The sequence below is a fragment of the Phaenicophaeus curvirostris genome, chromosome Z (genome assembly GCF_032191515.1).
Source record: "Phaenicophaeus curvirostris isolate KB17595 chromosome Z, BPBGC_Pcur_1.0, whole genome shotgun sequence".
Lineage (NCBI taxonomy): Eukaryota > Metazoa > Chordata > Aves > Cuculiformes > Cuculidae > Phaenicophaeus > Phaenicophaeus curvirostris.
In genome coordinates, this window is record NC_091431.1 from 7,588,564 (window position 1) to 7,599,834 (window position 11,271).

Genomic DNA, 11,271 nt, shown 5'->3' on the forward strand with positions numbered 1-11,271 from the left:
CTTGCATATAATTTGACAAAACCTTGCTTTTTTGCAGACTAGAAAAAGGAAAGGGTTTGCATAGGTATTAACTGGGTATTTGTCAATATTTTTTGACAGAAACAGTAATTGCAATATTTAAAAAAAAATTAATGAATGTTTCTAAGGTAATTTGTTGTGCATTTTATTAAAAAAGAAGAAGAAAATTGTGATGTAGATGAGGGGATAAATGAATCACTGATTTTCAAGCTTTTACTCTGTCTTGGTTGAAACCCAGCCAGGAATTTGACCAATGAGCTGGCAGTGGAGTTATGGTGAGCAGCCAAGTCCTGAGGAATGGGGTAAAAGAAGAGGAGGGTTAATTGGTGTCAATGGCCATCACTACATATTTAAAGACTAAAAGTTCAACCAGAAAATTTTATGCTGGTAAACTATGCTAGATGTCATAGATGCATCTGTTTCTGCTTACGAAAGAATGAATTAAAGAATTCAAACTTCTAGACAAAAATCAGACCTACATTTCAAAATAGTTTTATAGAAATTTCTGAGTCCCACCTTTGTTTTTGATTTCCACCAATGTTATATATTTCCTTAAACACCTTAGAAAATAGGAAAAAAATTAGGTCTGATGATGCTTCTTGTCTGATAAGATTTGATGTTTTCAGTAGTCTGCAATCTGTTTTTGAAAAGTGTTGAAGTCCAAATCCTGGCTCAGTTGCTGGCTAAATTAATGTAGCATTCATTGTCTTTGATGTGAAACTGTAGGTGTGGGCCAATCCTTGTCTTTTTCTTCAAGTTCCACAACTTATAGACTGGTACACCAGCAACCTTTTGTAGTAGGAAATAGCATTCTTCTAATTTTTGGTGTTAAAGGGTTCATATGTTTAACACCTAGAAAGGAGATTGTCTATTAATTTATGAAATGGCTTAGAGATGATAATTAATGGTGTTTGCAGCTCACGGAAGGTATTAGAGAGTCAAGTCCATAGTCCATGATAGTTAATGGGTAGTACTTATTAATTATTTTTTAGAGGAGAGAATGCTTAAAATAATTGCGTTTCTATATAACTTTAAGAATAGAAATTGGTTTAGATGTAGGAATAATTACATTTAAAATAAAACTGAACACTAGTTTCAAGATTGTTTTAGTTGTCTCAGAGGCAGAATATGAGTTAAATCCCAAGTTAAGAGTAGTTTAACAACACTGAAATATAGATATAACTGAAAATGATGAACTTGAGTTTAAATTTGGTAGCAAGTGGTAAAGAAGAATTACAGCTACTGGTTCATGTGAAAAATGTGAACTTAGCACAAAGAAGGGTGAGATAGTTTCACATGCATGATGACTTTCTAATAGGATCCATAGCTGGTAACACACATTGACTGTAGTAGTGAAAGCTAATTGTGGAAAAATAATAAAGAATAGACAGTTGAGAAATGGAAACTTCTGGACAGTACTCAGCTGAGAAAAAGAGCAATAAGTGTCCCAGATGAATGTCCTCCTTCAGGAAGGGGCAATATTCTCCAGTGCAATAGGAGGTACTGATGCTGACAAACTTTGCTATGCTTTTCCCTTCATACTTCTCCTTCAGGCCTGCTCAAACTCCCTGTTGCTTATTCTGCTTGTGATGCTGTTAGCACTGCTTGGAGCAGGCTAATTAGGCATCAATATTCTGTGTTTATTGACTGTTCAGTCTCTGTGCAAATGAAATATTGGACAGTATCTTTCAAGTGTTTCAGTGATATCTGTGCTGTTGTGCTCTGTATTTGATTTTACATAAACTAAAATCTGCAAAGAAAGAAATGCGGGGAAAAGAGGCACTTCTTATGCTGGTGACAATTACTTCCCCTGAGAACCTGTCATAAGAATTATTTCAGATGCAAGTCCATGACAGCATTTGCACTAGGAAAACAGCAAGGCAACACATGAGAAAAGTGGCCCAGAGGGTCTGCAATAACATTGCCACAGCAGCCTGACAAATGAGCCACAAACAGTTGGCCCTTAGTACACCTGTACCTAACACACTAAGGCATTTCTGGTGTTGTGCAACATAACTGTACAACCTCTGAGAACAGCAGCAGGTTATTATTTGGAAATGAGCTGTTAATTTTGGGTCATCTTGTTTATGGAAACTTGTGTAAACTAGAATACACAATTAATCTACAAAGCTGATAAATGAAATGAAGTGAAATGACATTAAAGACAGAAGTGAAAACTTGCCATCCTGGAAAAAAGGTGAGTCTATAGAACAGAAATATTGAAATATTGAAATATTGAAATATCTACAGCTGCTGAAGTGCCAGGTTCCATTTTTACTTTTTTTTTTCTCATGTAAGACTACAGAAAAAAAGCGCCACATTTTGTCCTCGAAGGAATTTAAAACAATCGAGTATAATAAAGCCATTGGTATTTGTATGGCAGAGAATTTAATACTAAAAGGAGAAACATAAAGTGAAGAAATGAAAGGTAAGCTTTCAAGAAAAAGGTAAAATAAGGAAAGAAATGTAAGAGTGTAAGAACAGAAATTTGCAGGTACAATTAAGATTAAAAGTAGGATCGTACATTTTGCACTTTAAACTACGCTTTCTATGGACTTATTCATATTATTTCTAGAGAAAGGCAAAATGGAAGACAAAACTGTGTGGCTTGACTTTAGATATGGTAGTTACATATGTGGGGCAGTTACCATATGCAAAATGTTATTTGCTGCTGGCAAAGACCTCATATGTGCTTCTGGTAGTTTTGCCCATCTTGGGGAGTATTTCTGTTCCATTATGGTAGCTAAGTGAGTCAATTTCACATTCATATAATCAGAAACAATGTTTTAATCCCTTGCACAATTGTTATTTTACAGCAATTCTGAAAATAAAATTAACTTCAGAACAATTTACTCATATAAGCCTGTGATAACTGGGGATCATTGCTTATTTGGCAGGTTGTTCCTTTCACCGACTTGGCAGTAAATTGAAGTATTCAGTACTTTAATTTATTCAGTATGATCAATTTTTGCCTTATATTATTCCATGGTGGCCCCTAATAATGTGGGCATTTACATGAACAGTAGTAATTATTGTCTAATAAATAGACTTTGTGATTCTTTGGGATTCTTTCTCAGATAGCAGACGTGAGATTTATTTCAGGTATTGATTTTCTTTAGCAGTGCTTTAGTGATTAAAACCCACATTTAAGTGTTTATAGGTGGGCCAGAATACATCAAGATGGCTAAACTGGAAATGTATAGAGGAAAAATTGTAAATATATTCCACAGAAGTTGTGGCCCCTTTGTTTTTTGTTTATTTTGGTCTCCAAGCTTATCTATTTATGAACAATACAGGATAAGCCTTGGTTGTTGGGCTTTGGGCAGCCTGATCTAGTGGTATGTCCCTGCCCACGGCAAGGGGGTTGAAACTAGATGATCTTTAAGGTCCTTTCCAAACCAAGCTAGTCCATGATTCTATGACAGAAAATAAGCTTCTGCCAGGAAATCCATGAAAATGGAATATTTTTCCGCTGTATTTATATATTTTCCCTCATCAAAATGCCTTATCTTCACATGGTATCTTCTTATTTCCTGTGGGAGTGTTGTAGTTGGGTTTTCTTTGTGGCTGCCCCTCCTGACTTATTTTATATGTTTTAGGGCATAACAACACAACAAAATCTTTGTTAGTTTTGCATTATTTAGTATAGGAAATCTCTGGAGGACAGGAGTGAGTGACATAGTTCTGGCTACATCTTCTGCTGCTCTGGTTAAAGGATTGTTTTCATGGCTTACTTTTTGCATGAGAACAGAATTAACAGGCTTTCTCCAAGGACTACAGAGAAACAGGAGGCACAAAGAGGCTAATAGTTTCTCTCCTTTCTCTTCCTTGCTGCAAAAAGTGCTGTGTGTATAAGTCTAGTTATACAAAACAGTGTCAGTGTCCTGTTTCCTTCTGGGAAACTGTTAATTTCCTGGTTTTGGCAGGAAAGAGGTAATTTTCAAAAGAAGATGGGAAGGGACACAGCTTGGGTAGCTGATCCAAATTGGACAAGGGGATATTCAGTGATGTCATATTCAGGATATATATGGGGAATACCTAGATGGAGGGTGGGATTCACAGGGAGTTAGCAGCTTGGAGCAGTTAGCAATTTTGGGTTTGTTTTTTTTTTTTTTTTCCATGACTGGGTTTCATGTAGACTGGGTGCTTGGCTGCAGAACATGACTAGGGACTCCAGATCAGGAGCAGGCCCAGCCATCGTTTTCCAGGAAGCAAGCGGTTTGCATTGTGTATCATCTGTTTTGTATATTCCTTTACTGTTGTGTTTTCTCTTCCTTTGCTGCTCTATTAAATTGTTTTTATCCAAATTAATGAGTTTTATCCTTCTTTTTGCTTCCTCTCCCCATCACACTGTAAGGGGAGGGGTGTGGATTTGTGGACAGAGGTGAGTGAGTGGCTGCTCTGTTTTAATTCTGTTGCCTGCTTGGGGATAAACTATGATGCCATGTAGTTCTTTATTTCACTGCTGGACCCTGTGGAGTCCTTTGTTGCTGGCTGCTGAGTTAAACCGCAACAGGCAGTCATCTGCCTTCCAATCACATTTAATTATTATTGCAGGATAGTGGACTTTGTCTTTTAACCAGCTTTTTATCTGGTGGGTGTGAAAGGATTGTTGAAAGCAATGAGGAGGTCTTCTCAACATAGCCTCAAACTCAGTATATTTTCCTCTACATGTTGAAGACTATTTATCAGTTACCCAAGCCTACTAAAAATCAGCAAACTTCACATGAATAATTTCCTTTATTATTGCTTTTAAATTGATTTACCATTCCTGTCCTTTTGTGAAAATCATACTTTTTCAGTTTACTTGTCAGATATGGAATCACTTTCCATGACAGTATAAGGAACAGACCTCAAATGTTATTCTTACTATGGTCACTACATTTTGTATACAGCTCACATCTGTTTGCCTGCTGAATATCTACAGCTATCAAGAAAAGGAAAGAAAAAAAAAGATTTCTCAACTAGTTATCTGTGTAACGTCTTCACAGCACATGTAGGTGATTTCAGAATTTCTGTTAGTCGAACATGAAAGGAGAAGGTCATTAATCAGGAGAAAATGGATGATCATGTTCATAGTTTTAGTATAGTGCTTTGACATGATAATTTGATTTTGTGCAACAGTTCTATTCCCCTTGTCTCCTCTGTCTTCTTCCCCTTCTCTGTTTCTGCCCAGGTGACTGCAAGAAAATTGTTGACAGGTTTTTGACCTTGGAATACATTGACAAGGTGAGACTAGAGTCAGCGGCATGGAGAAAGCCCGCTACCTCACCAGAATATTTAGTGACAGCCTGTAAATATAAGATTTTTTCTTAATCCTGTGTAAAGTGTGTGCCTCTCTCATAATCTTTTAAAATGCATCCCACTTTGCTGAATCCATTTTCATCAATGTACAAGTGTGTAATTATTGTTTGCTCCTCAACGGGTGTGTTAGAATGTAGATAGCAGAGGTTAGGCCAGGTCACCAACAAAACAAAGTTTAACAGGCCATTTATAGTGCAGACTGAATGAAAGTGAATTATTTTTAAATGGCTTTTGCTACTGTTTCTCCATTATTCCCAATTAGTCCCAAATTTGTCACTTGTACAGTACAGCTGCAGTGATTAGCATGGGTATGGACTCATGAGAGTGCAGAAAATAAGATCCAATGTACTCTGCCTAAATCCCTTTTTTTCTCTTTCTTTTAATGGAAATAGAAGTAAGATCTGATATCTCTTATTTCAGTCTGCTTCCCCTGCATTTTGATAGACTCCGGAAAAAATCTGATAGGAGAAGTGTGCCAGCCAGAGTCAGTCTGGTACCAACAGTTATACAGACAGCTTGGTGGCATCTCTCCCTCACTGCTTCTCTTCCTTCTAGACTCATCAGTTCTTCCCTGTGCCTGGTTTTTCTAGTTTTCATGTGCTGTCCATTCCTTCAGATGGCTTCTCTTTCTGGGGTTCCTAATCCTTTTGCTAGTTCTTACAAAGAAGCCTTCTTAATTTGTTCTTATTAAAATTAAGCTACTCACTTTGTTTCACTCTGCCTAGGTCTAATAAGAAACATTGACAATAAAAGCTGCAGCTTTCTTTATTCTATGCTTGTGTATCTGATGCTACATCACATAACAAAAGAGCAAGAAAATTAAGTTTCTTATAAGTGCTTTAGCAAATTTTTGGAGATGCCCATTTTCACTTTCTAACAAACAGAGATCTTACAACATTGAGCTGCAAAGGTCTATTCCAAAAGTTAACACTCTCAGTGAAATAATTGTCAGTTTTCTTTTTAATATAGATGAAACAACCTTTTCTTGCACAGAATTTGAGTAAGATAGGACTATATTAGCTGTGGAAGGATATTGAGTAGAAATGGACACCCAGCACAAACACATAAATAATAAGTTTGGTACCATCAGCATGGGAATGAAAAGAATATCTCATAAATTAAAAGGAAGTTTTTCTCACTGTAGGCAATATCTATCAGGTTAATATCAGATGAATTTCAAAACCAGTTTAAAATATTTTAAACTGCAAAATTATCAGAATGCAAAAAAACCCAAACCCAAAACTAGGAGCAATGCAATTACAATGTAAAACAGTCAGTCACTGAACAATGACAAAATGACAGAACTAACAATTCAAATTTAATTTATTGACATAATGTCTGACACAAAACCCCCAAGACTGTGCCTGTAACTCTTTTTATTTGACAAATTAAGAAAATCAGCTATGATAAAAATAATTACCTTAGGAAATGACAAACAACTGCATACAATGCTGCCAACGTTCAGTGCAATTCCACAGTTCATTTTCTAAAAGGCTGTTGAGGATCTCCCTAATTTTTGCTTTCAGATCTTCTAGTAACTCAAAGTGGATTACTTTGAGCACTCACTTAATCTCTGGGAAGAGGGGGCCAGGTCTGGTGAACAGGGTGTGTACTCAAGCACAGTGATATTGTTATTACTTAAAAACTGCTTCGCAACAAAACATCGTGGGCTGATGCTCTACCAAGGGTAAGAAAACATCTATATTTGAACATGTCCACTTGGACTGTGTGAAGCAACTGAGTTGAGTCTCATCTCACTGTGACAGATAAGAACATGTTCTATGTTTGCTCTTTGTCTTTCCCCTCCTAACTCTTAGTTCCTAATCTATAGGGTTAGTCTCAGGTTTTTTTGTGTGTTGGACCTGCTACATAGACTTAACATGCTCAGGTATCATTCTGCAGCTGATCTAATAAGTTGACAAGACTTGCTATGAAATGTGAGGAATACAGTGTGAAACTCATTGTGTATGAAAACGTGGCATACTTACAGGCTATGGTCCTGAACAGTACATTGAAGTCTAATTCAGACAATAGTTGGTTCTACTTCAGTTCCTCAACTTTCTGTCACAACATAATTGCTCTCAGCTTGTTCAGATTATTGAAATAGTAGCTTAATGAGTCATCATTCGTTCTCTCTACCTTTCTTTGTCTACTGAACTGCCAAAGATTTTGAGTACTTCTTCAAAGTCAGAGCCAAAAGTTATTTCTATAAATAACACCTGTGGCTGTGGCTGCGTGCTGACATAACACATCTTTCTCTGGATCACGTGTTGTGCTGAAATTCCATGTCTGAATTGCAGTGGAGTTATGGATTCCACTGGTGCAACTGAAGAAATAGCTGTTAATGACTGTGTAACAATAGATTAAGTAACAGATCATACCTGTGAAGTTGCCAAAGCTTTTGGGAAGTTCAGTTCAGAAATTACAATTAAGTTTGTGCATTCATTTTTGCCTTAGTTCCATGGAAGCTGCTTCTTGATACCAAGGGTACAGGTACATGATACTCCAAGTCCATCCTGGCTGGAATATATAGCCTCAAGAATGCAGGAAGAATAATGTAAGACTTGCTGTGACCAAAGTAATCCTTAAAGGACTACGGTAAATTATCATTCTTGATTTTCTTGGAGGAAAACCGCCTGGAGCTAAAATTATCATACATCTGGACTTCATACAACCTTCCCAAGAGATTCTGTCCTCATCCCAAGAGGTACAGGCACTTCATAATTCAACACAAAGCACTGAAATATGATCTGGTTCAGATTGTTACAAGCATTCATAGCTACACTTCTACTAGGTATTTTTTGACAGAGCATGGAAAAAATTTGGAGGGGGAGAAAAAATGTCTGTAGGTCTCGATGAAGAACAAGCGGAGGATGAGCTTAGAGGTGAAACAATCTATCGAAGACTGTTGTAGAGATTAATTATAATAGTGAATGTTTTAGTTGATCTGTAGTTTTAACAGAAAAACGTTAGGGCGTAGTATGAATGACTTGCTGTGATGGACCAAAATCAACTCTTGTAGAGAGTACCACTATTAAAGAGAAAGTAATACAGTTTTTTTAATATAGACTCTGGTCTTCAGGATCAGAATGAAAAAGTGTGCAAACTTTACTAATTTAATTTACGCCAGATATTTCTTCAAAAAATATTATCATAATTCCAGACTTTTACCTCTCTGTTCTCATAATACAATCAAAAAGACTTCATGTTTTAATAATGAAATGATTAAAGGAAATTATGGTTTGTGAAGTATGACCCAGCATTGTTACAGGAGGTTCAGATATTAAAATTACATTTTATGACATACTTAACATTTGAAGTACCTTTTTAAAGTTTTGCATAACATTGCAAACATTTGATTTAGACGATGGACTTTTCCAAGGCAAAATTTAGGTCATAATGTTGGATACACCAGCCTATTTGTGGAGAGACAGGAAAATACTGTCATTTTCCATAAAAATAACATAAAAAATAAATTCTTTTTGCTAAGAAATCCTTTGCCCTGTCTGGCAAGAGTCTTGAAAGCTGTCAAGGATATTGCATTAGTCTGATAGATGGAGAGTTTGTGTTTTTTTAATTTTTATGTTTTCTCCACTTGAAAATCCTCTTGACCATTGTAATTTTGCCAAATTCTGTGCTATAGGAAAAAATGAAAAAAATTTAGATTCCCATGTGATTTGTGAGGACTTTAATTTTAAAGCACTCCATTTAACTTTGTGAAAGATGGTCTGTTCTGTACATGCCCCAACCTGAGGCTTTTATATCTGAGTAAAACTTTTTTTATGTTTTCTTCTTCTTGCAGCAAGGGACTACAGCAGTCAAAGGTACTGAAACACAGACCAGTCAAATGATCTTCCCTCTACTGTCCAGACTCCTGTTATAGTTCCTGTAGAGGACACCAGGATGCAGAAAGGCAGATAACTGATGAACCCTTGGAAAGAGCTTTGCAAGTGCAGATACTGAGGCGAAGGGCTCAGTGACAAGGAAAGAGTGGAATTACAGTGTAGCACTGAATGAAAGTGAGAACCAGGATTGGGATGAGAGAGGCATGGAGCTGAGCTGGAGATAGTAACTGACACAACAGACAGCAGGTGATGGAGGAAGAAAGGTGTGTAATTGCTACCTTGTGTCCCCAGGGATCCAAGAATAGAATCTGTGATTGAGCACCCTGTCAAACAGCTGTTATCCCCATTATTAAGACAAGATTAAATGACTTCGAAATTTGAAAGAAAACAAAAATCATTGGTATTGGTAGGGAGAGAAATTGCATTTTCTGACTCCTACATTTTTTTGAATTTACATATGTTTTCCAGTACCTGCCCTAGATGTTAAAAGTTTAATCTGTCATTTCTAAGGCCAAACTCAAATGATTAAAAGTCCTGAATTTTATTGAGTGACTATAGAAAACTCTAGGCATTGTGGATATTAGATTCCAATTTTCATTATTGTAGAGAGGTAAGAAATATAAATGCCATTTAAACCTACAAAGTGTATAGGAAGTAAATATTGTAAAACTAGGATATAACATTCACTGATGTTTGGATGAGACCATCAGAGCTTAAGAAGTGTCACTCTAACTGAATTGTATATTGCTGATACTTTTTCTCCTGAATCTTGTACATTTGATTATGGGAATGCACTCTGTGCTTTGCATGAGGAGGATTGAATAGAGCAGCTTAGGTAACAGCTTAGGTATTAATGAAGAAAGAGGTTGAGGTTGAAACTCCAATTTGGTGTATGAAAAACAACGTATGGGCTGTAGAAGACGATCTCAAAAGGTCCTTTTCAAACTCTACTACTCTGGAATGCAGTAACACTGCAGCCTTCTAAAAATATCTTTCCCAACATGTATACATACATAGGATCACTGTCTGCTGTTTAACCATTTGTTTCTTACCAGACTGAAGACTAGCACTTTTTTTAATTTTTGAACTAATATCAGTTTTCTTACTTTTTTGAGAGAGGAGGTAAAAGCAGGGATCAAGCAGCACAGGCTACTCGGTTGTCTGACTGAGTAGCTATATGTCAATTCTCTACCATGAATAAAGATGTGTATTGCACAGTCTCCTGATTTCATTTGTCAGCAGTATTGACTTATTTTCTCACTTTATTGCATAGATTCTTCCCCACAAAATTTGTGTGATATGGGAAATACCTGTGGTCTGTTGGGTCATTATGGCTAAACATTGGAGCTGTGTAAATATTTCATGGTGCATTTTCTGCTTTTTAAAGGAATGACTTCAGCATTGGTCTAGTGACAAGTGTCATACCTGTTGTTAGTGATTGCCAGAAGGCATGCTTGACTCTATCCAGCCCAGTTGCCCCTTTTGCTAAAAGGCAATAAAAATGTTTCTATAAATACATAAGTTACAAAAAAATGGGCTAAGGAGAATCTCCATCCTTTATTGGATGCGGCGAGAACATCATGACAAAGGATAAGGATGAGGAAAATGCTGAAGTACTTAATACCTTCTTTGCCTCTGTTTTTAGTAGTAAGACCATTTGTTCTCAATGTAACTAGCCCAAGAAGCTGGAAGACAGGGGTTAAGAGCAGAATGAAGCACCCAAATGGCAAGGATAAATGATTAGCAACCTGCCAACCACTTAGACATATACAAATCTATGTGGTTGGATGGGATCCACCCAAAGGTACTGAGGGAGTTCACAGACAAAGACTTTGGCGTCTATGCGGACAAAGCCTCATAATGGATTGCTTAATTAGGAGCTCAATAATAATTGCATGCTTAACTGAAAAGATTATTTGATTTGGAAGACAATATTAACTCTCTCACACAAGAAAGTCTTATGAAGTAGAACTAAATAAACTATTCTATTCTTATTTTATCTGAAAGAAACTAGTCCTTCTTTTATAAACTGCTATTATGTACTCCTTTGTTAATGTGATGTTTCCATTTGTCTTGAGTTATCTGTTGTCTTTATCACCTAAAG

General features: G+C 36.5%; 1 protein-coding gene across 1 annotated transcript in view; it reads left to right on the forward strand.

Moving 5' to 3' along the window:
* The window catches only part of TOPORS (TOP1 binding arginine/serine rich protein, E3 ubiquitin ligase), a 567,831-nt gene extending 560,888 nt beyond the window's left edge, over window positions 1–6,943 (forward strand). The window contains exon 3 of the transcript XR_011339351.1: window positions 6,882–6,943. The gene's annotated coding sequence lies outside the window, so the exon portion shown is untranslated. The remainder of the gene's footprint in view (window positions 1–6,881) is intronic.
* Window positions 6,944–11,271: the final 4,328 nt, after the last annotated feature.